This window comes from Lissotriton helveticus, chromosome 1_2, assembly GCF_964261635.1.
Source record: "Lissotriton helveticus chromosome 1_2, aLisHel1.1, whole genome shotgun sequence".
Lineage (NCBI taxonomy): Eukaryota > Metazoa > Chordata > Amphibia > Caudata > Salamandridae > Lissotriton > Lissotriton helveticus.
In genome coordinates this window covers 339,156,085-339,178,640 of record NC_136058.1, presented here as the reverse complement: position 1 = coordinate 339,178,640, position 22,556 = coordinate 339,156,085, and the positions used below count along the sequence as shown (strand labels likewise).

Sequence of the window (22,556 nt, the reverse complement as noted above, 5' to 3'; positions counted from 1 at the left end):
GAAGATAATCCAGGTGCGAGGCTTAAGGATTTTCCTGACTGAGACTTTATGCTGCAGTGTCAAGTGGGTTGACTTGGCAGACACTTACATTCAGGGTTTCCATGCATACAGTAAAACTTGGCATACAAGGGGATGTAGCTCAGTGGTAGAGCGCATGCTTTGCATGTATGAGGCCCCGGGTTCAATCCCCGGCATCTCCAGACTTTTGCCATGCTTATCTTGGATTTTGGCAGAAAACTAGGCTGGCTGTCAGTATTAAGGAAGAGATATGTCATGCAACTGGGATACGAACCCCACTTAAACTGTGAGACGTGTGCCTTGGAAAACCCCATGAAATGGGGCTATCTCATTTTTGATGCTTATAGAACCAAAGAATCTTACTTGTTTAAGCCATCAAAGTGATGATTAATCTTGGCAATCTTAATACATTTAGGATAGAAATCGGTGGCAGCCATCTTGGTCATTGGTAAGGGTTCTTCCTCTAAACCAGAGACTCTCTACAGTAGCTTCAAGAAAAACTGAATATGTTGCCTTTACTCTACTGATTTTTCCATTCTCTTTCCTTTCAAAAATGAACCCAAAATGCATGTTCTTGAAGCTGGGTGCGTGGTAATGACTCCCATAACTTTCTGTCATTTTTCTCACGGTTAAAGCCTTCCATCCATTTGCCACCAATGCTTCCTAAGGTCTTTGTATCAAAGTTCCTTTCCTTTCTGTAAAATTCATCATTGCGGCGCCCCTGCTTTTCACCAAGCCAAGACGGAACATCCACTTTGGTGTGAAATCCTCCTTTGAGGTGATAAGACGTAACTCACAGTGTGCTCTCAGAAGTGGTAGCTTTGAGAGGGAGCCGCGATTAATATTGATGATTTTCATCTGTCTGCTCCTGGTCCCCACCCCCCACAACCTTTCTTGAGCGAGAGGTAATTTCAGTGCTATGAGCTTCTGCTACCCCTCCTTCGATAGCTCAGTTGGTAGAGCGGAGGACTGTAGCATTAATTCGGGCATCCTTAGGTCGCTGGTTCAAATCCGGCTCGAAGGATTTTGTGGTTTCATTTCCATGTCTTTTGCTGTTAATCAACAATACCTTCCGTTGATTATGAAAAAGTCCCCGAGCTTCGATAAATACTGGAAAAGAAGCGTACTCTATCTGCTTTCAAAGGGAATTGATGACATAGTCATCGCTAGGGGAGGCGTGAAGAACAGTAAAGGAAACCTGCTGATCAAAACTGCTACCAAAGCATTGCATTAGTACATGTATGCCCTTGGCAGACTTCCAATTGCATTGCACCACGGTAGCTGCTTGGCAGCCAATCACACTGTGACTTGCCTTCAATTTGAGTGTCCACCGATGGGCAAGAGGGCATAGCCAATGGAATCATCCCCCGAAAGGCTGAGCAAGCTGGAAAGTAGACCAACAGTTTACACATTTGGGGAAATCCTGAGAAGTTTTGCATTCCAAACTGAGCAAATAAAAGCCCTGCCGGAGAATCGAACCCTGATTGCACTAAGTATATGCTCCATGAAGACAGCCCTCACGTAAGGCGTGGGCAATTTCATGCCTGACACTTTACATTCTAGTCTCAAATCGAGACTTTGCAGTCCGTGGGCTCCAGAGTCTCCTTGCATCCAGCAAAACTTTAGAGGGCAGTGGAGGGGATGTAGCTCAGTGGTAGAGCACATGCTTCGCATGTATGAGGCCCCGGGTTCAATCCCCGGCATCTCCAGGAGTCGCTGTTCTGTATCTCGGCTTTTTCCAGAAGGCTAGCCTGCCACCTTGTGGAAAGTTGAGGTTTCTCAGGCAGTTGGGGGGTCAGAACCCCACTCAAATAGGTTGCATTGAAAAATATTGTTTGAAATAGGCATAGTTTCCACTTTTCAAGAAAATCTGAGAATTTTGCTTGCCAAAAGGAGGAAATAAATGCCCTCTCTGAGGATCGAACTCAGGACCTTCAGATTATGAGACTGACGCGCTGCCTACTGCGCTAAGAAGGCTGCACACAAGCATCTCTAAACAAGACTATAGACCAGGAAGATAATCCAGGTGCGAGGCTTAAGGATTTTCCTGACTGAGACTTTATGCTGCAGTGTCAAGTGGGTTGACTTGGCAGACACTTACATTCAGGGTTTCCATGCATACAGTAAAACTTGGCATACAAGGGGATGTAGCTCAGTGGTAGAGCGCATGCTTTGCATGTATGAGGCCCCGGGTTCAATCCCCGGCATCTCCAGACTTTTGCCATGCTTATCTTGGATTTTGGCAGAAAACTAGGCTGGCTGTCAGTATTAAGGAAGAGATATGTCATGCAACTGGGATACGAACCCCACTTAAACTGTGAGACGTGTGCCTTGGAAAACCCCATGAAATGGGGCTATCTCATTTTTGATGCTTATAGAACCAAAGAATCTTACTTGTTTAAGCCATCAAAGTGATGATTAATCTTGGCAATCTTAATACATTTAGGATAGAAATCGGTGGCAGCCATCTTGGTCATTGGTAAGGGTTCTTCCTCTAAACCAGAGACTCTCTACAGTAGCTTCAAGAAAAACTGAATATGTTGCCTTTACTCTACTGATTTTTCCATTCTCTTTCCTTTCAAAAATGAACCCAAAATGCATGTTCTTGAAGCTGGGTGCGTGGTAATGACTCCCATAACTTTCTGTCATTTTTCTCACGGTTAAAGCCTTCCATCCATTTGCCACCAATGCTTCCTAAGGTCTTTGTATCAAAGTTCCTTTCCTTTCTGTAAAATTCATCATTGCGGCGCCCCTGCTTTTCACCAAGCCAAGACGGAACATCCACTTTGGTGTGAAATCCTCCTTTGAGGTGATAAGACGTAACTCACAGTGTGCTCTCAGAAGTGGTAGCTTTGAGAGGGAGCCGCGATTAATATTGATGATTTTCATCTGTCTGCTCCTGGTCCCCACCCCCCACAACCTTTCTTGAGCGAGAGGTAATTTCAGTGCTATGAGCTTCTGCTACCCCTCCTTCGATAGCTCAGTTGGTAGAGCGGAGGACTGTAGCATTAATTCGGGCATCCTTAGGTCGCTGGTTCAAATCCGGCTCGAAGGATTTTGTGGTTTCATTTCCATGTCTTTTGCTGTTAATCAACAATACCTTCCGTTGATTATGAAAAAGTCCCCGAGCTTCGATAAATACTGGAAAAGAAGCGTACTCTATCTGCTTTCAAAGGGAATTGATGACATAGTCATCGCTAGGGGAGGCGTGAAGAACAGTAAAGGAAACCTGCTGATCAAAACTGCTACCAAAGCATTGCATTAGTACATGTATGCCCTTGGCAGACTTCCAATTGCATTGCACCACGGTAGCTGCTTGGCAGCCAATCACACTGTGACTTGCCTTCAATTTGAGTGTCCACCGATGGGCAAGAGGGCATAGCCAATGGAATCATCCCCCGAAAGGCTGAGCAAGCTGGAAAGTAGACCAACAGTTTACACATTTGGGGAAATCCTGAGAAGTTTTGCATTCCAAACTGAGCAAATAAAAGCCCTGCCGGAGAATCGAACCCTGATTGCACTAAGTATATGCTCCATGAAGACAGCCCTCACGTAAGGCGTGGGCAATTTCATGCCTGACACTTTACATTCTAGTCTCAAATCGAGACTTTGCAGTCCGTGGGCTCCAGAGTCTCCTTGCATCCAGCAAAACTTTAGAGGGCAGTGGAGGGGATGTAGCTCAGTGGTAGAGCGCATGCTTCGCATGTATGAGGCCCCGGGTTCAATCCCCGGCATCTCCAGGAGTCGCTGTTCTGTATCTCGGCTTTTTCCAGAAGGCTAGCCTGCCACCTTGTGGAAAGTTGAGGTTTCTCAGGCAGTTGGGGGGTCAGAACCCCACTCAAATAGGTTGCATTGAAAAATATTGTTTGAAATAGGCATAGTTTCCACTTTTCAAGAAAATCTGAGAATTTTGCTTGCCAAAAGGAGGAAATAAATGCCCTCTCTGAGGATCGAACTCAGGACCTTCAGATTATGAGACTGACGCGCTGCCTACTGCGCTAAGAAGGCTGCACACAAGCATCTCTAAACAAGACTATAGACCAGGAAGATAATCCAGGTGCGAGGCTTAAGGATTTTCCTGACTGAGACTTTATGCTGCAGTGTCAAGTGGGTTGACTTGGCAGACACTTACATTCAGGGTTTCCATGCATACAGTAAAACTTGGCATACAAGGGGATGTAGCTCAGTGGTAGAGCGCATGCTTTGCATGTATGAGGCCCCGGGTTCAATCCCCGGCATCTCCAGACTTTTGCCATGCTTATCTTGGATTTTGGCAGAAAACTAGGCTGGCTGTCAGTATTAAGGAAGAGATATGTCATGCAACTGGGATACGAACCCCACTTAAACTGTGAGACGTGTGCCTTGGAAAACCCCATGAAATGGGGCTATCTCATTTTTGATGCTTATAGAACCAAAGAATCTTACTTGTTTAAGCCATCAAAGTGATGATTAATCTTGGCAATCTTAATAAATTTAGGATAGAAATCGGTGGCAGCCATCTTGGTCATTGGTAAGGGTTCTTCCTCTAAACCAGAGACTCTCTACAGTAGCTTCAAGAAAAACTGAATATGTTGCCTTTACTCTACTGATTTTTCCATTCTCTTTCCTTTCAAAAATGAACCCAAAATGCATGTTCTTGAAGCTGGGTGCGTGGTAATGACTCCCATAACTTTCTGTCATTTTTCTCACGGTTAAAGCCTTCCATCCATTTGCCACCAATGCTTCCTAAGGTCTTTGTATCAAAGTTCCTTTCCTTTCTGTAAAATTCATCATTGCGGCGCCCCTGCTTTTCACCAAGCCAAGACGGAACATCCACTTTGGTGTGAAATCCTCCTTTGAGGTGATAAGACGTAACTCACAGTGTGCTCTCAGAAGTGGTAGCTTTGAGAGGGAGCCGCGATTAATATTGATGATTTTCATCTGTCTGCTCCTGGTCCCCACCCCCCACAACCTTTCTTGAGCGAGAGGTAATTTCAGTGCTATGAGCTTCTGCTACCCCTCCTTCGATAGCTCAGTTGGTAGAGCGGAGGACTGTAGCATTAATTCGGGCATCCTTAGGTCGCTGGTTCAAATCCGGCTCGAAGGATTTTGTGGTTTCATTTCCATGTCTTTTGCTGTTAATCAACAATACCTTCCGTTGATTATGAAAAAGTCCCCGAGCTTCGATAAATACTGGAAAAGAAGCGTACTCTATCTGCTTTCAAAGGGAATTGATGACATAGTCATCGCTAGGGGAGGCGTGAAGAACAGTAAAGGAAACCTGCTGATCAAAACTGCTACCAAAGCATTGCATTAGTACATGTATGCCCTTGGCAGACTTCCAATTGCATTGCACCACGGTAGCTGCTTGGCAGCCAATCACACTGTGACTTGCCTTCAATTTGAGTGTCCACCGATGGGCAAGAGGGCATAGCCAATGGAATCATCCCCCGAAAGGCTGAGCAAGCTGGAAAGTAGACCAACAGTTTACACATTTGGGGAAATCCTGAGAAGTTTTGCATTCCAAACTGAGCAAATAAAAGCCCTGCCGGAGAATCGAACCCTGATTGCACTAAGTATATGCTCCATGAAGACAGCCCTCACGTAAGGCGTGGGCAATTTCATGCCTGACACTTTACATTCTAGTCTCAAATCGAGACTTTGCAGTCCGTGGGCTCCAGAGTCTCCTTGCATCCAGCAAAACTTTAGAGGGCAGTGGAGGGGATGTAGCTCAGTGGTAGAGCACATGTATGAGGCCCCGGGTTCAATCCCCGGCATCTCCAGGAGTCGCTGTTCTGTATCTTGGCTTTTTCCAGAAGGCTAGCCTGCCACCTTGTGGAAAGTTGAGGTTTCTCAGGCAGTTGGGGGGTCAGAACCCCACTTAAATAGGTTGCATTGAAAAATATTGTTTGAAATAGGCATAGTTTCCACTTTTCAAGAAAATCTGAGAATTTTGCTTGCCAAAAGGAGGAAATAAATGCCCTCTCTGAGGATCGAACTCAGGACCTTCAGATTATGAGACTGACGCGCTGCCTACTGCGCTAAGAAGGCTGCACACAAGCATCTCTAAACAAGACTATAGACCAGGAAGATAATCCAGGTGCGAGGCTTAAGGATTTTCCTGACTGAGACTTTATGCTGCAGTGTCAAGTGGGTTGACTTGGCAGACACTTACATTCAGGGTTTCCATGCATACAGTAAAACTTGGCATACAAGGGGATGTAGCTCAGTGGTAGAGCGCATGCTTTGCATGTATGAGGCCCCGGGTTCAATCCCCGGCATCTCCAGACTTTTGCCATGCTTATCTTGGATTTTGGCAGAAAACTAGGCTGGCTGTCAGTATTAAGGAAGAGATATGTCATGCAACTGGGATACGAACCCCACTTAAACTGTGAGACGTGTGCCTTGGAAAACCCCATGAAATGGGGCTATCTCATTTTTGATGCTTATAGAACCAAAGAATCTTACTTGTTTAAGCCATCAAAGTGATGATTAATCTTGGCAATCTTAATACATTTAGGATAGAAATCGGTGGCAGCCATCTTGGTCATTGGTAAGGGTTCTTCCTCTAAACCAGAGACTCTCTACAGTAGCTTCAAGAAAAACTGAATATGTTGCCTTTACTCTACTGATTTTTCCATTCTCTTTCCTTTCAAAAATGAACCCAAAATGCATGTTCTTGAAGCTGGGTGCGTGGTAATGACTCCCATAACTTTCTGTCATTTTTCTCACGGTTAAAGGCTTCCATCCATTTGCCACCAATGCTTCCTAAGGTCTTTGTATCAAAGTTCCTTTCCTTTCTGTAAAATTCATCATTGCGGCGCCCCTGCTTTTCACCAAGCCAAGACGGAACATCCACTTTGGTGTGAAATCCTCCTTTGAGGTGATAAGACGTAACTCACAGTGTGCTCTCAGAAGTGGTAGCTTTGAGAGGGAGCCGCGATTAATATTGATGATTTTCATCTGTCTGCTCCTGGTCCCCACCCCCCACAACCTTTCTTGAGCGAGAGGTAATTTCAGTGCTATGAGCTTCTGCTACCCCTCCTTCGATAGCTCAGTTGGTAGAGCGGAGGACTGTAGCATTAATTCGGGCATCCTTAGGTCGCTGGTTCAAATCCGGCTCGAAGGATTTTGTGGTTTCATTTCCATGTCTTTTGCTGTTAATCAACAATACCTTCCGTTGATTATGAAAAAGTCCCCGAGCTTCGATAAATACTGGAAAAGAAGCGTACTCTATCTGCTTTCAAAGGGAATTGATGACATAGTCATCGCTAGGGGAGGCGTGAAGAACAGTAAAGGAAACCTGCTGATCAAAACTGCTACCAAAGCATTGCATTAGTACATGTATGCCCTTGGCAGACTTCCAATTGCATTGCACCACGGTAGCTGCTTGGCAGCCAATCACACTGTGACTTGCCTTCAATTTGAGTGTCCACCGATGGGCAAGAGGGCATAGCCAATGGAATCATCCCCCGAAAGGCTGAGCAAGCTGGAAAGTAGACCAACAGTTTACACATTTGGGGAAATCCTGAGAAGTTTTGCATTCCAAACTGAGCAAATAAAAGCCCTGCCGGAGAATCGAACCCTGATTGCACTAAGTATATGCTCCATGAAGACAGCCCTCACGTAAGGCGTGGGCAATTTCATGCCTGACACTTTACATTCTAGTCTCAAATCGAGACTTTGCAGTCCGTGGGCTCCAGAGTCTCCTTGCATCCAGCAAAACTTTAGAGGGCAGTGGAGGGGATGTAGCTCAGTGGTAGAGCGCATGCTTCGCATGTATGAGGCCCCGGGTTCAATCCCCGGCATCTCCAGGAGTCGCTGTTCTGTATCTCGGCTTTTTCCAGAAGGCTAGCCTGCCACCTTGTGGAAAGTTGAGGTTTCTCAGGCAGTTGGGGGGTCAGAACCCCACTTAAATAGGTTGCATTGAAAAATATTGTTTGAAATAGGCATAGTTTCCACTTTTCAAGAAAATCTGAGAATTTTGCTTGCCAAAAGGAGGAAATAATTGCCCTCTCTGAGGATCGAACTCAGGACCTTCAGATTATGAGACTGACGCGCTGCCTACTGCGCTAAGAAGGCTGCACACAAGCATCTCTAAACAAGACTATAGACCAGGAAGATAATCCAGGTGCGAGGCTTAAGGATTTTCCTGACTGAGACTTTATGCTGCAGTGTCAAGTGGGTTGACTTGGCAGACACTTACATTCAGGGTTTCCATGCATACAGTAAAACTTGGCATATAAGGGGATGTAGCTCAGTGGTAGAGCGCATGCTTTGCATGTATGAGGCCCCGGGTTCAATCCCCGGCATCTCCAGACTTTTGCCATGCTTATCTTGGATTTTGGCAGAAAACTAGGCTGGCTGTCAGTATTAACCCCTTCAGTGCTAATGACAAGGGTAACTCGTCATGGAGTTTCCATTGATTTCAATGGAAAGTCAATGGGAAGAGGGGGATGTACCTTAGCAGCCAAGTGGTTAAGGAAGAGATATGTCATGCAACTGGGATACGAACCCCACTTAAACTGTGAGACGTGTGCCTTGGAAAACCCCATGAAATGGGGCTATCTCATTTTTGATGCTTATAGAACCAAAGAATCTTACTTGTTTAAGCCATCAAAGTGATGATTAATCTTGGCAATCTTAATACATTTAGGATAGAAATCTGTGGCAGCCATCTTGGTCATTGGTAAGGGTTCTTCCTCTAAACCAGAGACTCTCTACAGTAGCTTCAAGAAAAACTGAATATGTTGCCTTTACTCTACTGATTTTTCCATTCTCTTTCCTTTCAAAAATGAACCCAAAATGCATGTTCTTGAAGCTGGGTGCGTGGTAATGACTCCCATAACTTTCTGTCATTTTTCTCACGGTTAAAGGCTTCCATCCATTTGCCACCAATGCTTCCTAAGGTCTTTGTATCAAAGTTCCTTTCCTTTCTGTAAAATTCATCATTGCGGCGCCCCTGCTTTTCACCAAGCCAAGACGGAACATCCACTTTGGTGTGAAATCCTCCTTTGAGGTGATAAGACGTAACTCACAGTGTGCTCTCAGAAGTGGTAGCTTTGAGAGGGAGCCGCGATTAATATTGATGATTTTCATCTGTCTGCTCCTGGTCCCCACCCCCCACAACCTTTCTTGAGCGAGAGGTAATTTCAGTGCTATGAGCTTCTGCTACCCCTCCTTCGATAGCTCAGTTGGTAGAGCGGAGGACTGTAGCATTAATTCGGGCATCCTTAGGTCGCTGGTTCAAATCCGGCTCGAAGGATTTTGTGGTTTCATTTCCATGTCTTTTGCTGTTAATCAACAATACCTTCCGTTGATTATGAAAAAGTCCCCGAGCTTCGATAAATACTGGAAAAGAAGCGTACTCTATCTGCTTTCAAAGGGAATTGATGACATAGTCATCGCTAGGGGAGGCGTGAAGAACAGTAATGGAAACCTGCTGATCAAAACTGCTACCAAAGCATTGCATTAGTACATGTATGCCCTTGGCAGACTTCCAATTGCATTGCACCACGGTAGCTGCTTGGCAGCCAATCACACTGTGACTTGCCTTCAATTTGAGTGTCCACCGATGGGCAAGAGGGCATAGCCAATGGAATCATCCCCCGAAAGGCTGAGCAAGCTGGAAAGTAGACCAACAGTTTACACATTTGGGGAAATCCTGAGAAGTTTTGCATTCCAAACTGAGCAAATAAAAGCCCTGCCGGAGAATCGAACCCTGATTGCACTAAGTATATGCTCCATGAAGACAGCCCTCACGTAAGGCGTGGGCAATTTCATGCCTGACACTTTACATTCTAGTCTCAAATCGAGACTTTGCAGTCCGTGGGCTCCAGAGTCTCCTTGCATCCAGCAAAACTTTAGAGGGCAGTGGAGGGGATGTAGCTCAGTGGTAGAGCGCATGCTTCGCATGTATGAGGCCCCGGGTTCAATCCCCGGCATCTCCAGGAGTCGCTGTTCTGTATCTCGGCTTTTTACTGAAGGCTAGCCTGCCACCTTGTGGAAAGTTGAGGTTTCTCAGGCAGTTGGGGGGTCAGAACCCCACTTAAATAGGTTGCATTGAAAAATATTGTTTGAAATAGGCATAGTTTCCACTTTTCAAGAAAATCTGAGAATTTTGCTTGCCAAAAGGAGGAAATAAATGCCCTCTCTGAGGAACGAACTCAGGACCTTCAGATTATGAGACTGACGCGCTGCCTACTGCGCTAAGAAGGCTGCACACAAGCATCTCTAAACAAGACTATAGACCAGGAAGATAATCCAGGTGCGAGGCTTAAGGATTTTCCTGACTGAGACTTTATGCTGCAGTGTCAAGTGGGTTGACTTGGCAGACACTTACATTCAGGGTTTCCATGCATACAGTAAAACTTGGCATACAAGGGGATGTAGCTCAGTGGTAGAGCGCATGCTTTGCATGTATGAGGCCCCGGGTTCAATCCCCGGCATCTCCAGACTTTTGCCATGCTTATCTTGGATTTTGGCAGAAAACTAGGCTGGCTGTCAGTATTAAGGAAGAGATATGTCATGCAACTGGGATACGAACCCCACTTAAACTGTGAGACGTGTGCCTTGGAAAACCCCATGAAATGGGGCTATCTCATTTTTGATGCTTATAGAACCAAAGAATCTTACTTGTTTAAGCCATCAAAGTGATGATTAATCTTGGCAATCTTAATACATTTAGGATAGAAATCGGTGGCAGCCATCTTGGTCATTGGTAAGGGTTCTTCCTCTAAACCAGAGACTCTCTACAGTAGCTTCAAGAAAAACTGAATATGTTGCCTTTACTCTACTGATTTTTCCATTCTCTTTCCTTTCAAAAATGAACCCAAAATGCATGTTCTTGAAGCTGGGTGCGTGGTAATGACTCCCATAACTTTCTGTCATTTTTCTCACGGTTAAAGCCTTCCATCCATTTGCCACCAATGCTTCCTAAGGTCTTTGTATCAAAGTTCCTTTCCTTTCTGTAAAATTCATCATTGCGGCGCCCCTGCTTTTCACCAAGCCAAGACGGAACATCCACTTTGGTGTGAAATCCTCCTTTGAGGTGATAAGACGTAACTCACAGTGTGCTCTCAGAAGTGGTAGCTTTGAGAGGGAGCCGCGATTAATATTGATGATTTTCATCTGTCTGCTCCTGGTCCCCACCCCCCACAACCTTTCTTGAGCGAGAGGTAATTTCAGTGCTATGAGCTTCTGCTACCCCTCCTTCGATAGCTCAGTTGGTAGAGCGGAGGACTGTAGCATTAATTCGGGCATCCTTAGGTCGCTGGTTCAAATCCGGCTCGAAGGATTTTGTGGTTTCATTTCCATGTCTTTTGCTGTTAATCAACAATACCTTCCGTTGATTATGAAAAAGTCCCCGAGCTTCGATAAATACTGGAAAAGAAGCGTACTCTATCTGCTTTCAAAGGGAATTGATGACATAGTCATCGCTAGGGGAGGCGTGAAGAACAGTAAAGGAAACCTGCTGATCAAAACTGCTACCAAAGCATTGCATTAGTACATGTATGCCCTTGGCAGACTTCCAATTGCATTGCACCACGGTAGCTGCTTGGCAGCCAATCACACTGTGACTTGCCTTCAATTTGAGTGTCCACCGATGGGCAAGAGGGCATAGCCAATGGAATCATCCCCCGAAAGGCTGAGCAAGCTGGAAAGTAGACCAACAGTTTACACATTTGGGGAAATCCTGAGAAGTTTTGCATTCCAAACTGAGCAAATAAAAGCCCTGCCGGAGAATCGAACCCTGATTGCACTAAGTATATGCTCCATGAAGACAGCCCTCACGTAAGGCGTGGGCAATTTCATGCCTGACACTTTACATTCTAGTCTCAAATCGAGACTTTGCAGTCCGTGGGCTCCAGAGTCTCCTTGCATCCAGCAAAACTTTAGAGGGCAGTGGAGGGGATGTAGCTCAGTGGTAGAGCACATGCTTCGCATGTATGAGGCCCCGGGTTCAATCCCCGGCATCTCCAGGAGTCGCTGTTCTGTATCTTGGCTTTTTCCAGAAGGCTAGCCTGCCACCTTGTGGAAAGTTGAGGTTTCTCAGGCAGTTGGGGGGTCAGAACCCCACTTAAATAGGTTGCATTGAAAAATATTGTTTGAAATAGGCATAGTTTCCACTTTTCAAGAAAATCTGAGAATTTTGCTTGCCAAAAGGAGGAAATAAATGCCCTCTCTGAGGATCGAACTCAGGACCTTCAGATTATGAGACTGACGCGCTGCCTACTGCGCTAAGAAGGCTGCACACAAGCATCTCTAAACAAGACTATAGACCAGGAAGATAATCCAGGTGCGAGGCTTAAGGATTTTCCTGACTGAGACTTTATGCTGCAGTGTCAAGTGGGTTGACTTGGCAGACACTTACATTCAGGGTTTCCATGCATACAGTAAAACTTGGCATACAAGGGGATGTAGCTCAGTGGTAGAGCGCATGCTTTGCATGTATGAGGCCCCGGGTTCAATCCCCGGCATCTCCAGACTTTTGCCATGCTTATCTTGGATTTTGGCAGAAAACTAGGCTGGCTGTCAGTATTAAGGAAGAGATATGTCATGCAACTGGGATACGAACCCCACTTAAACTGTGAGACGTGTGCCTTGGAAAACCCCATGAAATGGGGCTATCTCATTTTTGATGCTTATAGAACCAAAGAATCTTACTTGTTTAAGCCATCAAAGTGATGATTAATCTTGGCAATCTTAATACATTTAGGATAGAAATCGGTGGCAGCCATCTTGGTCATTGGTAAGGGTTCTTCCTCTAAACCAGAGACTCTCTACAGTAGCTTCAAGAAAAACTGAATATGTTGCCTTTACTCTACTGATTTTTCCATTCTCTTTCCTTTCAAAAATGAACCCAAAATGCATGTTCTTGAAGCTGGGTGCGTGGTAATGACTCCCATAACTTTCTGTCATTTTTCTCACGGTTAAAGCCTTCCATCCATTTGCCACCAATGCTTCCTAAGGTCTTTGTATCAAAGTTCCTTTCCTTTCTGTAAAATTCATCATTGCGGCGCCCCTGCTTTTCACCAAGCCAAGACGGAACATCCACTTTGGTGTGAAATCCTCCTTTGAGGTGATAAGACGTAACTCACAGTGTGCTCTCAGAAGTGGTAGCTTTGAGAGGGAGCCGCGATTAATATTGATGATTTTCATCTGTCTGCTCCTGGTCCCCACCCCCCACAACCTTTCTTGAGCGAGAGGTAATTTCAGTGCTATGAGCTTCTGCTACCCCTCCTTCGATAGCTCAGTTGGTAGAGCGGAGGACTGTAGCATTAATTCGGGCATCCTTAGGTCGCTGGTTCAAATCCGGCTCGAAGGATTTTGTGGTTTCATTTCCATGTCTTTTGCTGTTAATCAACAATACCTTCCGTTGATTATGAAAAAGTCCCCGAGCTTCGATAAATACTGGAAAAGAAGCGTACTCTATCTGCTTTCAAAGGGAATTGATGACATAGTCATCGCTAGGGGAGGCGTGAAGAACAGTAAAGGAAACCTGCTGATCAAAACTGCTACCAAAGCATTGCATTAGTACATGTATGCCCTTGGCAGACTTCCAATTGCATTGCACCACGGTAGCTGCTTGGCAGCCAATCACACTGTGACTTGCCTTCAATTTGAGTGTCCACCGATGGGCAAGAGGGCATAGCCAATGGAATCATCCCCCGAAAGGCTGAGCAAGCTGGAAAGTAGACCAACAGTTTACACATTTGGGGAAATCCTGAGAAGTTTTGCATTCCAAACTGAGCAAATAAAAGCCCTGCCGGAGAATCGAACCCTGATTGCACTAAGTATATGCTCCATGAAGACAGCCCTCACGTAAGGCGTGGGCAATTTCATGCCTGACACTTTACATTCTAGTCTCAAATCGAGACTTTGCAGTCCGTGGGCTCCAGAGTCTCCTTGCATCCAGCAAAACTTTAGAGGGCAGTGGAGGGGATGTAGCTCAGTGGTAGAGCGCATGCTTCGCATGTATGAGGCCCCGGGTTCAATCCCCGGCATCTCCAGGAGTCGCTGTTCTGTATCTCGGCTTTTTCCAGAAGGCTAGCCTGCCACCTTGTGGAAAGTTGAGGTTTCTCAGGCAGTTGGGGGGTCAGAACCCCACTCAAATAGGTTGCATTGAAAAATATTGTTTGAAATAGGCATAGTTTCCACTTTTCAAGAAAATCTGAGAATTTTGCTTGCCAAAAGGAGGAAATAAATGCCCTCTCTGAGGATCGAACTCAGGACCTTCAGATTATGAGACTGACGCGCTGCCTACTGCGCTAAGAAGGCTGCACACAAGCATCTCTAAACAAGACTATAGACCAGGAAGATAATCCAGGTGCGAGGCTTAAGGATTTTCCTGACTGAGACTTTATGCTGCAGTGTCAAGTGGGTTGACTTGGCAGACACTTACATTCAGGGTTTCCATGCATACAGTAAAACTTGGCATACAAGGGGATGTAGCTCAGTGGTAGAGCGCATGCTTTGCATGTATGAGGCCCCGGGTTCAATCCCCGGCATCTCCAGACTTTTGCCATGCTTATCTTGGATTTTGGCTGAAAACTAGGCTGGCTGTCAGTATTAAGGAAGAGTTATGTCATGCAACTGGGATACGAACCCCACTTAAACTGTGAGACGTGTGCCTTGGAAAACCCCATGAAATGGGGCTATCTCATTTTTGATGCTTATAGAACCAAAGAATCTTACTTGTTTAAGCCATCAAAGTGATGATTAATCTTGGCAATCTTAATACATTTAGGATAGAAATCGGTGGCAGCCATCTTGGTCATTGGTAAGGGTTCTTCCTCTAAACCAGAGACTCTCTACAGTAGCTTCAAGAAAAACTGAATATGTTGCCTTTACTCTACTGATTTTTCCATTCTCTTTCCTTTCAAAAATGAACCCAAAATGCATGTTCTTGAAGCTGGGTGCGTGGTAATGACTCCCATAACTTTCTGTCATTTTTCTCACGGTTAAAGCCTTCCATCCATTTGCCACCAATGCTTCCTAAGGTCTTTGTATCAAAGTTCCTTTCCTTTCTGTAAAATTCATCATTGCGGCGCCCCTGCTTTTCACCAAGCCAAGACGGAACATCCACTTTGGTGTGAAATCCTCCTTTGAGGTGATAAGACGTAACTCACAGTGTGCTCTCAGAAGTGGTAGCTTTGAGAGGGAGCCGCGATTAATATTGATGATTTTCATCTGTCTGCTCCTGGTCCCCACCCCCCACAACCTTTCTTGAGCGAGAGGTAATTTCAGTGCTATGAGCTTCTGCTACCCCTCCTTCGATAGCTCAGTTGGTAGAGCGGAGGACTGTAGCATTAATTCGGGCATCCTTAGGTCGCTGGTTCAAATCCGGCTCGAAGGATTTTGTGGTTTCATTTCCATGTCTTTTGCTGTTAATCAACAATACCTTCCGTTGATTATGAAAAAGTCCCCGAGCTTCGATAAATACTGGAAAAGAAGCGTACTCTATCTGCTTTCAAAGGGAATTGATGACATAGTCATCGCTAGGGGAGGCGTGAAGAACAGTAAAGGAAACCTGCTGATCAAAACTGCTACCAAAGCATTGCATTAGTACATGTATGCCCTTGGCAGACTTCCAATTGCATTGCACCACGGTAGCTGCTTGGCAGCCAATCACACTGTGACTTGCCTTCAATTTGAGTGTCCACCGATGGGCAAGAGGGCATAGCCAATGGAATCATCCCCCGAAAGGCTGAGCAAGCTGGAAAGTAGACCAACAGTTTACACATTTGGGGAAATCCTGAGAAGTTTTGCATTCCAAACTGAGCAAATAAAAGCCCTGCCGGAGAATCGAACCCTGATTGCACTAAGTATATGCTCCATGAAGACAGCCCTCACGTAAGGCGTGGGCAATTTCATGCCTGACACTTTACATTCTAGTCTCAAATCGAGACTTTGCAGTCCGTGGGCTCCAGAGTCTCCTTGCATCCAGCAAAACTTTAGAGAGCAGTGGAGGGGATGTAGCTCAGTGGTAGAGCGCATGCTTCGCATGTATGAGGCCCCGGGTTCAATCCCCGGCATCTCCAGGAGTCGCTGTTCTGTATCTCGGCTTTTTCCAGAAGGCTAGCCTGCCACCTTGTGGAAAGTTGAGGTTTCTCAGGCAGTTGGGGGGTCAGAACCCCACTCAAATAGGTTGCATTGAAAAATATTGTTTGAAATAGGCATAGTTTCCACTTTTCAAGAAAATCTGAGAATTTTGCTTGCCAAAAGGAGGAAATAAATGCCCTCTCTGAGGATCGAACTCAGGACCTTCAGATTATGAGACTGACGCGCTGCCTACTGCGCTAAGAAGGCTGCACACAAGCATCTCTAAACAAGACTATAGACCAGGAAGATAATCCAGGTGCGAGGCTTAAGGATTTTCCTGACTGAGACTTTATGCTGCAGTGTCAAGTGGGTTGACTTGGCAGACACTTACATTCAGGGTTTCCATGCATACAGTAAAACTTGGCATACAAGGGGATGTAGCTCAGTGGTAGAGCGCATGCTTTGCATGTATGAGGCCCCGGGTTCAATCCCCGGCATCTCCAGACTTTTGCCATGCTTATCTTGGATTTTGGCAGAAAACTAGGCTGGCTGTCAGTATTAAGGAAGAGATATGTCATGCAACTGGGATACGAACCCCACTTAAACTGTGAGACGTGTGCCTTGGAAAACCCCATGAAATGGGGCTATCTCATTTTTGATGCTTATAGAACCAAAGAATCTTACTTGTTTAAGCCATCAAAGTGATGATTAATCTTGGCAATCTTAATACATTTAGGATAGAAATCGGTGGCAGCCATCTTGGTCATTGGTAAGGGTTCTTCCTCTAAACCAGAGACTCTCTACAGTAGCTTCAAGAAAAACTGAATATGTTGCCTTTACTCTACTGATTTTTCCATTCTCTTTCCTTTCAAAAATGAACCCAAAATGCATGTTCTTGAAGCTGGGTGCGTGGTAATGACTCCCATAACTTTCTGTCATTTTTCTCACGGTTAAAGCCTTCCATCCATTTGCCACCAATGCTTCCTAAGGTCTTTGTATCAAAGTTCCTTTCCTTTCTGTAAAATTCATCATTGCGGCGCCCCTGCTTTTCACCAAGCCAAGACGGAACATCCACTTTGGTGTGAAATCCTCCTTTGAGGTGATAAGACGTAACTCACAGTGTGCTCTCAGAAGTGGTAGCTTTGAGAGGGAGCCGCGATTAATATTGATGATTTTCATCTGTCTGCTCCTGGTCCCCACCCCCCACAACCTTTCTTGAGCGAGAGGTAATTTCAGTGCTATGAGCTTCTGCTACCCCTCCTTCGATAGCTCAGTTGGTAGAGCGGAGGACTGTAGCATTAATTCGGGCATCCTTAGGTCGCTGGTTCAAATCCGGCTCGAAGGATTTTGTGGTTTCATTTCCATGTCTTTTGCTGTTAATCAACAATACCTTCCGTTGATTATGAAAAAGTCCCCGAGCTTCGATAAATACTGGAAAAGAAGCGTACTCTATCTGCTTTCAAAGGGAATTGATGACATAGTCATCGCTAGGGGAGGCGTGAAGAACAGTAAAGGAAACCTGCTGATCAAAACTGCTACCAAAGCATTGCATTAGTACATGTATGCCCTTGGCAGACTTCCAATTGCATTGCACCACGGTAGCTGCTTGGCAGCCAATCACACTGTGACTTGCCTTCAATTTGAGTGTCCACCGATGGGCAAGAGGGCATAGCCAATGGAATCATCCCCCGAAAGGCTGAGCAAGCTGGAAAGTAGACCAACAGTTTACACATTTGGGGAAATCCTGAGAAGTTTTGCATTCCAAACTGAGCAAATAAAAGCCCTGCCGGAGAATCGAACCCTGATTGCACTAAGTATATGCTCCATGAAGACAGCCCTCACGTAAGGCGTGGGCAATTTCATGCCTGACACTTTACATTCTAGTCTCAAATCGAGACTTTGCAGTCCGTGGGCTCCAGAGTCTCCTTGCATCCAGCAAAACTTTAGAGGGCAGTGGAGGGGATGTAGCTCAGTGGTAGAGCGAATGCTTCGCATGTATGAGGCCCCGGGTTCAATCCCCGGCATCTCCAGGAGTCGCTGTTCTGTATCTCGGCTTTTTCCAGAAGGCTAGCCTGCCACCTTGTGGAAAGTTGAGGTTTCTCAGGCAGTTGGGGGGTCAGAACCCCACTCAAATAGGTTGCATTGAAAAATATTGTTTGAAATAGGCATAGTTTCCACTTTTCAAGAAAATCTGAGAATTTTGCTTGCCAAAAGGAGGAAATAAATGCCCTCTCTGAGGATCGAGCTCAGGACCTTCAGATTATGAGACTGACGCGCTGCCTACTGCGCTAAGAAGGCTGCACACAAGCATCTCTAAACAAGACTATAGACCAGGAAGATAATCCAGGTGCGAGGCTTAAGGATTTTCCTGACTGAGACTTTATGCTGCAGTGTCAAGTGGGTTGACTTGGCAGACACTTACATTCAGGGTTTCCATGCATACAGTAAAACTTGGCATACAAGGGGATGTAGCTCAGTGGTAGAGCGCATGCTTTGCATGTATGAGGCCCCGGGTTCAATCCCCGGCATCTCCAGACTTTTGCCATGCTTATCTTGGATTTTGGCTGAAAACTAGGCTGGCTGTCAGTATTAAGGAAGAGTTATGTCATGCAACTGGGATACGAACCCCACTTAAACTGTGAGACGTGTGCCTTGGAAAACCCCATGAAATGGGGCTATCTCATTTTTGATGCTTATAGAACCAAAGAATCTTACTTGTTTAAGCCATCAAAGTGATGATTAATCTTGGCAATCTTAATACATTTAGGATAGAAATCGGTGGCAGCCATCTTGGTCATTGGTAAGGGTTCTTCCTCTAAACCAGAGACTCTCTACAGTAGCTTCAAGAAAAACTGAATATGTTGCCTTTACTCTACTGATTTTTCCATTCTCTTTCCTTTCAAAAATGAACCCAAAATGCATGTTCTTGAAGCTGGGTGCGTGGTAATGACTCCCATAACTTTCTGTCATTTTTCTCACGGTTAAAGCCTTCCATCCATTTGCCACCAATGCTTCCTAAGGTCTTTGTATCAAAGTTCCTTTCCTTTCTGTAAAATTCATCATTGCGGCGCCCCTGCTTTTCACCAAGCCAAGACGGAACATCCACTTTGGTGTGAAATCCTCCTTTGAGGTGATAAGACGTAACTCACAGTGTGCTCTCAGAAGTGGTAGCTTTGAGAGGGAGCCGCGATTAATATTGATGATTTTCATCTGTCTGCTCCTGGTCCCCACCCCCCACAACCTTTCTTGAGCGAGAGGTAATTTCAGTGCTATGAGCTTCTGCTACCCCTCCTTCGATAGCTCAGTTGGTAGAGCGGAGGACTGTAGCATTAATTCGGGCATCCTTAGGTCGCTGGTTCAAATCCGGCTCGAAGGATTTTGTGGTTTCATTTCCATGTCTTTTGCTGTTAATCAACAATACCTTCCGTTGATTATGAAAAAGTCCCCGAGCTTCGATAAATACTGGAAAAGAAGCGTACTCTATCTGCTTTCAAAGGGAATTGATGACATAGTCATCGCTAGGGGAGGCGTGAAGAACAGTAAAGGAAACCTGCTGATCAAAACTGCTACCAAAGCATTGCATTAGTACATGTATGCCCTTGGCAGACTTCCAATTGCATTGCACCACGGTAGCTGCTTGGCAGCCAATCACACTGTGACTTGCCTTCAATTTGAGTGTCCACCGATGGGCAAGAGGGCATAGCCAATGGAATCATCCCCCGAAAGGCTGAGCAAGCTGGAAAGTAGACCAACAGTTTACACATTTGGGGAAATCCTGAGAAGTTTTGCATTCCAAACTGAGCAAATAAAAGCCCTGCCGGAGAATCGAACCCTGATTGCACTAAGTATATGCTCCATGAAGACAGCCCTCACGTAAGGCGTGGGCAATTTCATGCCTGACACTTTACATTCTAGTCTCAAATCGAGACTTTGCAGTCCGTGGGCTCCAGAGTCTCCTTGCATCCAGCAAAACTTTAGAGAGCAGTGGAGGGGATGTAGCTCAGTGGTAGAGCGCATGCTTCGCATGTATGAGGCCCCGGGTTCAATCCCCGGCATCTCCAGGAGTCGCTGTTCTGTATCTCGGCTTTTTCCAGAAGGCTAGCCTGCCACCTTGTGGAAAGTTGAGGTTTCTCAGGCAGTTGGGGGGTCAGAACCCCACTCAAATAGGTTGCATTGAAAAATATTGTTTGAAATAGGCATAGTTTCCACTTTTCAAGAAAATCTGAGAATTTTGCTTGCCAAAAGGAGGAAATAAATGCCCTCTCTGAGGATCGAACTCAGGACCTTCAGATTATGAGACTGACGCGCTGCCTACTGCGCTAAGAAGGCTGCACACAAGCATCTCTAAACAAGACTATAGACCAGGAAGATAATCCAGGTGCGAGGCTTAAGGATTTTCCTGACTGAGACTTTATGCTGCAGTGTCAAGTGGGTTGACTTGGCAGACACTTACATTCAGGGTTTCCATGCATACAGTAAAACTTGGCATACAAGGGGATGTAGCTCAGTGGTAGAGCGCATGCTTTGCATGTATGAGGCCCCGGGTTCAATCCCCGGCATCTCCAGACTTTTGCCATGCTTATCTTGGATTTTGGCAGAAAACTAGGCTGGCTGTCAGTATTAAGGAAGAGATATGTCATGCAACTGGGATACGAACCCCACTTAAACTGTGAGACGTGTGCCTTGGAAAACCCCATGAAATGGGGCTATCTCATTTTTGATGCTTATAGAACCAAAGAATCTTACTTGTTTAAGCCATCAAAGTGATGATTAATCTTGGCAATCTTAATACATTTAGGATAGAAATCGGTGGCAGCCATCTTGGTCATTGGTAAGGGTTCTTCCTCTAAACCAGAGACTCTCTACAGTAGCTTCAAGAAAAACTGAATATGTTGCCTTTACTCTACTGATTTTTCCATTCTCTTTCCTTTCAAAAATGAACCCAAAATGCATGTTCTTGAAGCTGGGTGCGTGGTAATGACTCCCATAACTTTCTGTCATTTTTCTCACGGTTAAAGCCTTCCATCCATTTGCCACCAATGCTTCCTAAGGTCTTTGTATCAAAGTTCCTTTCCTTTCTGTAAAATTCATCATTGCGGCGCCCCTGCTTTTCACCAAGCCAAGACGGAACATCCACTTTGGTGTGAAATCCTCCTTTGAGGTGATAAGACGTAACTCACAGTGTGCTCTCAGAAGTGGTAGCTTTGAGAGGGAGCCGCGATTAATATTGATGATTTTCATCTGTCTGCTCCTGGTCCCCACCCCCCACAACCTTTCTTGAGCGAGAGGTAATTTCAGTGCTATGAGCTTCTGCTACCCCTCCTTCGATAGCTCAGTTGGTAGAGCGGAGGACTGTAGCATTAATTCGGGCATCCTTAGGTCGCTGGTTCAAATCCGGCTCGAAGGATTTTGTGGTTTCATTTCCATGTCTTTTGCTGTTAATCAACAATACCTTCCGTTGATTATGAAAAAGTCCCCGAGCTTCGATAAATACTGGAAAAGAAGCGTACTCTATCTGCTTTCAAAGGGAATTGATGACATAGTCATCGCTAGGGGAGGCGTGAAGAACAGTAAAGGAAACCTGCTGATCAAAACTGCTACCAAAGCATTGCATTAGTACATGTATGCCCTTGGCAGACTTCCAATTGCATTGCACCACGGTAGCTGCTTGGCAGCCAATCACACTGTGACTTGCCTTCAATTTGAGTGTCCACCGATGGGCAAGAGGGCATAGCCAATGGAATCATCCCCCGAAAGGCTGAGCAAGCTGGAAAGTAGACCAACAGTTTACACATTTGGGGAAATCCTGAGAAGTTTTGCATTCCAAACTGAGCAAATAAAAGCCCTGCCGGAGAATCGAACCCTGATTGCACTAAGTATATGCTCCATGAAGACAGCCCTCACGTAAGGCGTGGGCAATTTCATGCCTGACACTTTACATTCTAGTCTCAAATCGAGACTTTGCAGTCCGTGGGCTCCAGAGTCTCCTTGCATCCAGCAAAACTTTAGAGGGCAGTGGAGGGGATGTAGCTCAGTGGTAGAGCGAATGCTTCGCATGTATGAGGCCCCGGGTTCAATCCCCGGCATCTCCAGGAGTCGCTGTTCTGTATCTCGGCTTTTTCCAGAAGGCTAGCCTGCCACCTTGTGGAAAGTTGAGGTTTCTCAGGCAGTTGGGGGGTCAGAACCCCACTCAAATAGGTTGCATTGAAAAATATTGTTTGAAATAGGCATAGTTTCCACTTTTCAAGAAAATCTGAGAATTTTGCTTGCCAAAAGGAGGAAATAAATGCCCTCTCTGAGGATCGAGCTCAGGACCTTCAGATTATGAGACTGACGCGCTGCCTACTGCGCTAAGAAGGCTGCACACAAGCATCTCTAAACAAGACTATAGACCAGGAAGATAATCCAGGTGCGAGGCTTAAGGATTTTCCTGACTGAGACTTTATGCTGCAGTGTCAAGTGGGTTGACTTGGCAGACACTTACATTCAGGGTTTCCATGCATACAGTAAAACTT

The 22,556-nt window shown here is 45.5% G+C and overlaps 43 non-coding genes across 43 annotated transcripts; 32 read left to right on the top strand and 11 right to left on the bottom strand.

Moving 5' to 3' along the window:
* Positions 1 to 128: 128 nt before the first annotated feature.
* TRNAA-UGC (transfer RNA alanine (anticodon UGC)) lies at positions 129 to 200 on the top strand. Its single transcript has one exon. It is a non-coding gene; the product is annotated as a tRNA-Ala (tRNA).
* A 756-nt stretch (positions 201 to 956) lies between these two features.
* TRNAY-GUA (transfer RNA tyrosine (anticodon GUA)) lies at positions 957 to 1,042 on the top strand. The gene is given in 2 exon segments: positions 957 to 993; positions 1,007 to 1,042. It is a non-coding gene; the product is annotated as a tRNA-Tyr (tRNA).
* A 613-nt stretch (positions 1,043 to 1,655) lies between these two features.
* On the top strand, positions 1,656 to 1,727 carry TRNAA-CGC (transfer RNA alanine (anticodon CGC)). The gene has a single exon. It is a non-coding gene; the product is annotated as a tRNA-Ala (tRNA).
* Positions 1,728 to 1,922: 195 nt separating this feature from the next.
* On the bottom strand, positions 1,923 to 1,995 carry TRNAM-CAU (transfer RNA methionine (anticodon CAU)). Its single transcript has one exon. It is a non-coding gene; the product is annotated as a tRNA-Met (tRNA).
* A 164-nt stretch (positions 1,996 to 2,159) lies between these two features.
* Positions 2,160 to 2,231, top strand: TRNAA-UGC (transfer RNA alanine (anticodon UGC)). Its single transcript has one exon. It is a non-coding gene; the product is annotated as a tRNA-Ala (tRNA).
* Positions 2,232 to 2,987: 756 nt separating this feature from the next.
* On the top strand, positions 2,988 to 3,073 carry TRNAY-GUA (transfer RNA tyrosine (anticodon GUA)). The gene is given in 2 exon segments: positions 2,988 to 3,024; positions 3,038 to 3,073. It is a non-coding gene; the product is annotated as a tRNA-Tyr (tRNA).
* Positions 3,074 to 3,686: 613 nt separating this feature from the next.
* TRNAA-CGC (transfer RNA alanine (anticodon CGC)) lies at positions 3,687 to 3,758 on the top strand. The gene has a single exon. It is a non-coding gene; the product is annotated as a tRNA-Ala (tRNA).
* A 195-nt stretch (positions 3,759 to 3,953) lies between these two features.
* Positions 3,954 to 4,026, bottom strand: TRNAM-CAU (transfer RNA methionine (anticodon CAU)). Its single transcript has one exon. It is a non-coding gene; the product is annotated as a tRNA-Met (tRNA).
* A 164-nt stretch (positions 4,027 to 4,190) lies between these two features.
* Positions 4,191 to 4,262, top strand: TRNAA-UGC (transfer RNA alanine (anticodon UGC)). The gene has a single exon. It is a non-coding gene; the product is annotated as a tRNA-Ala (tRNA).
* A 756-nt stretch (positions 4,263 to 5,018) lies between these two features.
* On the top strand, positions 5,019 to 5,104 carry TRNAY-GUA (transfer RNA tyrosine (anticodon GUA)). Its single transcript is given in 2 exon segments — positions 5,019 to 5,055; positions 5,069 to 5,104. It is a non-coding gene; the product is annotated as a tRNA-Tyr (tRNA).
* Positions 5,105 to 5,975: 871 nt separating this feature from the next.
* TRNAM-CAU (transfer RNA methionine (anticodon CAU)) lies at positions 5,976 to 6,048 on the bottom strand. The gene has a single exon. It is a non-coding gene; the product is annotated as a tRNA-Met (tRNA).
* A 164-nt stretch (positions 6,049 to 6,212) lies between these two features.
* TRNAA-UGC (transfer RNA alanine (anticodon UGC)) lies at positions 6,213 to 6,284 on the top strand. The gene has a single exon. It is a non-coding gene; the product is annotated as a tRNA-Ala (tRNA).
* Positions 6,285 to 7,040: 756 nt separating this feature from the next.
* TRNAY-GUA (transfer RNA tyrosine (anticodon GUA)) lies at positions 7,041 to 7,126 on the top strand. Its single transcript is given in 2 exon segments — positions 7,041 to 7,077; positions 7,091 to 7,126. It is a non-coding gene; the product is annotated as a tRNA-Tyr (tRNA).
* A 613-nt stretch (positions 7,127 to 7,739) lies between these two features.
* TRNAA-CGC (transfer RNA alanine (anticodon CGC)) lies at positions 7,740 to 7,811 on the top strand. The gene has a single exon. It is a non-coding gene; the product is annotated as a tRNA-Ala (tRNA).
* Positions 7,812 to 8,006: 195 nt separating this feature from the next.
* Positions 8,007 to 8,079, bottom strand: TRNAM-CAU (transfer RNA methionine (anticodon CAU)). Its single transcript has one exon. It is a non-coding gene; the product is annotated as a tRNA-Met (tRNA).
* Positions 8,080 to 8,243: 164 nt separating this feature from the next.
* Positions 8,244 to 8,315, top strand: TRNAA-UGC (transfer RNA alanine (anticodon UGC)). The gene has a single exon. It is a non-coding gene; the product is annotated as a tRNA-Ala (tRNA).
* Positions 8,316 to 9,176: 861 nt separating this feature from the next.
* Positions 9,177 to 9,262, top strand: TRNAY-GUA (transfer RNA tyrosine (anticodon GUA)). The gene is given in 2 exon segments: positions 9,177 to 9,213; positions 9,227 to 9,262. It is a non-coding gene; the product is annotated as a tRNA-Tyr (tRNA).
* A 613-nt stretch (positions 9,263 to 9,875) lies between these two features.
* Positions 9,876 to 9,947, top strand: TRNAA-CGC (transfer RNA alanine (anticodon CGC)). Its single transcript has one exon. It is a non-coding gene; the product is annotated as a tRNA-Ala (tRNA).
* A 195-nt stretch (positions 9,948 to 10,142) lies between these two features.
* TRNAM-CAU (transfer RNA methionine (anticodon CAU)) lies at positions 10,143 to 10,215 on the bottom strand. Its single transcript has one exon. It is a non-coding gene; the product is annotated as a tRNA-Met (tRNA).
* A 164-nt stretch (positions 10,216 to 10,379) lies between these two features.
* On the top strand, positions 10,380 to 10,451 carry TRNAA-UGC (transfer RNA alanine (anticodon UGC)). Its single transcript has one exon. It is a non-coding gene; the product is annotated as a tRNA-Ala (tRNA).
* A 756-nt stretch (positions 10,452 to 11,207) lies between these two features.
* Positions 11,208 to 11,293, top strand: TRNAY-GUA (transfer RNA tyrosine (anticodon GUA)). The gene is given in 2 exon segments: positions 11,208 to 11,244; positions 11,258 to 11,293. It is a non-coding gene; the product is annotated as a tRNA-Tyr (tRNA).
* Positions 11,294 to 11,906: 613 nt separating this feature from the next.
* TRNAA-CGC (transfer RNA alanine (anticodon CGC)) lies at positions 11,907 to 11,978 on the top strand. The gene has a single exon. It is a non-coding gene; the product is annotated as a tRNA-Ala (tRNA).
* Positions 11,979 to 12,173: 195 nt separating this feature from the next.
* Positions 12,174 to 12,246, bottom strand: TRNAM-CAU (transfer RNA methionine (anticodon CAU)). The gene has a single exon. It is a non-coding gene; the product is annotated as a tRNA-Met (tRNA).
* Positions 12,247 to 12,410: 164 nt separating this feature from the next.
* On the top strand, positions 12,411 to 12,482 carry TRNAA-UGC (transfer RNA alanine (anticodon UGC)). Its single transcript has one exon. It is a non-coding gene; the product is annotated as a tRNA-Ala (tRNA).
* A 756-nt stretch (positions 12,483 to 13,238) lies between these two features.
* TRNAY-GUA (transfer RNA tyrosine (anticodon GUA)) lies at positions 13,239 to 13,324 on the top strand. Its single transcript is given in 2 exon segments — positions 13,239 to 13,275; positions 13,289 to 13,324. It is a non-coding gene; the product is annotated as a tRNA-Tyr (tRNA).
* Positions 13,325 to 13,937: 613 nt separating this feature from the next.
* TRNAA-CGC (transfer RNA alanine (anticodon CGC)) lies at positions 13,938 to 14,009 on the top strand. Its single transcript has one exon. It is a non-coding gene; the product is annotated as a tRNA-Ala (tRNA).
* Positions 14,010 to 14,204: 195 nt separating this feature from the next.
* Positions 14,205 to 14,277, bottom strand: TRNAM-CAU (transfer RNA methionine (anticodon CAU)). Its single transcript has one exon. It is a non-coding gene; the product is annotated as a tRNA-Met (tRNA).
* Positions 14,278 to 14,441: 164 nt separating this feature from the next.
* Positions 14,442 to 14,513, top strand: TRNAA-UGC (transfer RNA alanine (anticodon UGC)). Its single transcript has one exon. It is a non-coding gene; the product is annotated as a tRNA-Ala (tRNA).
* A 756-nt stretch (positions 14,514 to 15,269) lies between these two features.
* On the top strand, positions 15,270 to 15,355 carry TRNAY-GUA (transfer RNA tyrosine (anticodon GUA)). Its single transcript is given in 2 exon segments — positions 15,270 to 15,306; positions 15,320 to 15,355. It is a non-coding gene; the product is annotated as a tRNA-Tyr (tRNA).
* Positions 15,356 to 15,968: 613 nt separating this feature from the next.
* TRNAA-CGC (transfer RNA alanine (anticodon CGC)) lies at positions 15,969 to 16,040 on the top strand. The gene has a single exon. It is a non-coding gene; the product is annotated as a tRNA-Ala (tRNA).
* Positions 16,041 to 16,235: 195 nt separating this feature from the next.
* On the bottom strand, positions 16,236 to 16,308 carry TRNAM-CAU (transfer RNA methionine (anticodon CAU)). The gene has a single exon. It is a non-coding gene; the product is annotated as a tRNA-Met (tRNA).
* Positions 16,309 to 16,472: 164 nt separating this feature from the next.
* On the top strand, positions 16,473 to 16,544 carry TRNAA-UGC (transfer RNA alanine (anticodon UGC)). Its single transcript has one exon. It is a non-coding gene; the product is annotated as a tRNA-Ala (tRNA).
* A 756-nt stretch (positions 16,545 to 17,300) lies between these two features.
* TRNAY-GUA (transfer RNA tyrosine (anticodon GUA)) lies at positions 17,301 to 17,386 on the top strand. The gene is given in 2 exon segments: positions 17,301 to 17,337; positions 17,351 to 17,386. It is a non-coding gene; the product is annotated as a tRNA-Tyr (tRNA).
* A 613-nt stretch (positions 17,387 to 17,999) lies between these two features.
* On the top strand, positions 18,000 to 18,071 carry TRNAA-CGC (transfer RNA alanine (anticodon CGC)). Its single transcript has one exon. It is a non-coding gene; the product is annotated as a tRNA-Ala (tRNA).
* A 195-nt stretch (positions 18,072 to 18,266) lies between these two features.
* On the bottom strand, positions 18,267 to 18,339 carry TRNAM-CAU (transfer RNA methionine (anticodon CAU)). Its single transcript has one exon. It is a non-coding gene; the product is annotated as a tRNA-Met (tRNA).
* A 164-nt stretch (positions 18,340 to 18,503) lies between these two features.
* Positions 18,504 to 18,575, top strand: TRNAA-UGC (transfer RNA alanine (anticodon UGC)). Its single transcript has one exon. It is a non-coding gene; the product is annotated as a tRNA-Ala (tRNA).
* Positions 18,576 to 19,331: 756 nt separating this feature from the next.
* Positions 19,332 to 19,417, top strand: TRNAY-GUA (transfer RNA tyrosine (anticodon GUA)). The gene is given in 2 exon segments: positions 19,332 to 19,368; positions 19,382 to 19,417. It is a non-coding gene; the product is annotated as a tRNA-Tyr (tRNA).
* A 613-nt stretch (positions 19,418 to 20,030) lies between these two features.
* TRNAA-CGC (transfer RNA alanine (anticodon CGC)) lies at positions 20,031 to 20,102 on the top strand. Its single transcript has one exon. It is a non-coding gene; the product is annotated as a tRNA-Ala (tRNA).
* Positions 20,103 to 20,297: 195 nt separating this feature from the next.
* Positions 20,298 to 20,370, bottom strand: TRNAM-CAU (transfer RNA methionine (anticodon CAU)). The gene has a single exon. It is a non-coding gene; the product is annotated as a tRNA-Met (tRNA).
* A 164-nt stretch (positions 20,371 to 20,534) lies between these two features.
* On the top strand, positions 20,535 to 20,606 carry TRNAA-UGC (transfer RNA alanine (anticodon UGC)). Its single transcript has one exon. It is a non-coding gene; the product is annotated as a tRNA-Ala (tRNA).
* Positions 20,607 to 21,362: 756 nt separating this feature from the next.
* On the top strand, positions 21,363 to 21,448 carry TRNAY-GUA (transfer RNA tyrosine (anticodon GUA)). The gene is given in 2 exon segments: positions 21,363 to 21,399; positions 21,413 to 21,448. It is a non-coding gene; the product is annotated as a tRNA-Tyr (tRNA).
* A 613-nt stretch (positions 21,449 to 22,061) lies between these two features.
* On the top strand, positions 22,062 to 22,133 carry TRNAA-CGC (transfer RNA alanine (anticodon CGC)). Its single transcript has one exon. It is a non-coding gene; the product is annotated as a tRNA-Ala (tRNA).
* A 195-nt stretch (positions 22,134 to 22,328) lies between these two features.
* Positions 22,329 to 22,401, bottom strand: TRNAM-CAU (transfer RNA methionine (anticodon CAU)). The gene has a single exon. It is a non-coding gene; the product is annotated as a tRNA-Met (tRNA).
* Between the last annotated feature and the right edge of the window lie 155 nt (positions 22,402 to 22,556).